The sequence below is a fragment of the Aplysia californica genome, unplaced genomic scaffold (genome assembly GCF_000002075.1).
Source record: "Aplysia californica isolate F4 #8 unplaced genomic scaffold, AplCal3.0 scaffold00625, whole genome shotgun sequence".
Classification (NCBI taxonomy): domain Eukaryota; kingdom Metazoa; phylum Mollusca; class Gastropoda; order Aplysiida; family Aplysiidae; genus Aplysia; species Aplysia californica.
In genome coordinates this window covers 130,495-131,846 of record NW_004797895.1, presented here as the reverse complement: position 1 = coordinate 131,846, position 1,352 = coordinate 130,495, and the positions used below count along the sequence as shown (strand labels likewise).

General features: G+C 47.3%; 1 protein-coding gene across 2 annotated transcripts in view; it reads left to right on the top strand.

The window, feature by feature from the left end:
* LOC101848545 (uncharacterized transporter slc-17.2) overlaps positions 1 to 1,352 on the top strand; it is a 45,211-nt gene that overhangs the window by 31,985 nt on the left and 11,874 nt on the right. The window lies entirely within an intron of this gene.

Genomic DNA, 1,352 nt, shown 5'->3' with positions numbered 1-1,352 from the left:
GGTTCTCGTGGCCTAGAGATTAAGGTGTTGGCCTCTCATTCAAAGGTCCCAGGTTCGAATTCGGGTAGCGACCGAAACATTTTTCTTCTCTAAAATTGATATCATTTCACCTCCTGTCCTGCTGTGTAGCAATATTCTGTCGTCTGTTTTCTTTTTCTGCCCCAACCCCCTCACCTCCTTTGCCCCCTCATCTGGGCTCCTGACTCTTCATGCAACCTTTCTACTGCTGCTCCTTGGCTCCTTCTTACTGCTGTCTTTAAGCCTCAACCCTGATCTTCTGGTAGGAAAGATCTACACCTAGCCTTCTCGGACACGGGCGAAAAATCTAGGAGGGCCTGTGTGCAAGTCGCGCACGTTAAAGATCCTTTGGTGGTCTAAAATCGATATGAGTAGGCTTCGGGCGCCACCCGGGCAAAATTCAAAATTCCCACCAACTGAAAAAGTTTAATGTGTTGGACGCGCTCATATGACCTTATGCAGTTGCAAGTACCATAAAACACTTTCCAAAACAAAACAAAAAACAACTCATTGTGGTCACTTGTAACAAGAGTTTTCCAGCACGTCCCTCAGACCGAGTGTGTACATTCAATCAATGCAAAGAAGCTCTGCTGATAGATTATAGCAGTTTTGATGGAAATGAAGTGGAAAGATAAATTAATATTTTTAGATTTTAAACTATCTGTTGACTTTGCCAAGTAAAGTCAGTGACCATCATAACTCACACCTTGTTCTCTGTGTATTTTTTAAACTCCATTTCCTTGTACTGTGTTCTTATTCTGCCTTTAACAAAACAGCAACGACATAGCCAATGACAATGATAACACCACCACCACCACCATCATCACCACCACCATCACCACAGCAATAACAATGACATAGCCAATGACAATAACAACACCACCACCAACAATAACAACAACAACAACATAATCATTGACAATAACAACATTAACAACAACTGCAGCAACAGTAATAGTTTCGAGCAATCACCAAATGTCCATCTGTCTTCCCCATTCCACCCCTTCTCTCGCTTCTCCTCCTTCTCTCCCCTCTTCACCCCACCTCCTCCTCCATCCCATACCCCCCCCCCATCCATCTGTCTTCCCCATTCCAACCTTTTCCCTCCCTCCTCCTCCCTCCATTCCCCTCTCCCTCCCCTCCTCCCTCCCCTCCTCCCTCATCCCCTCCTCTGTCCACCTGTCTTCCCCATTCCACCCCTCCCCCTCTCCACCTCACTCCCCATCCTCTCCTCCCCCACCCCTCTGTCCATCTGTCTTCTCCATTCCACCCCTCCTCATCCCTCCCTCCTCATTCCTCCCCCCACCCTCTCCTTTTTACTCCTCCCTCCCCAC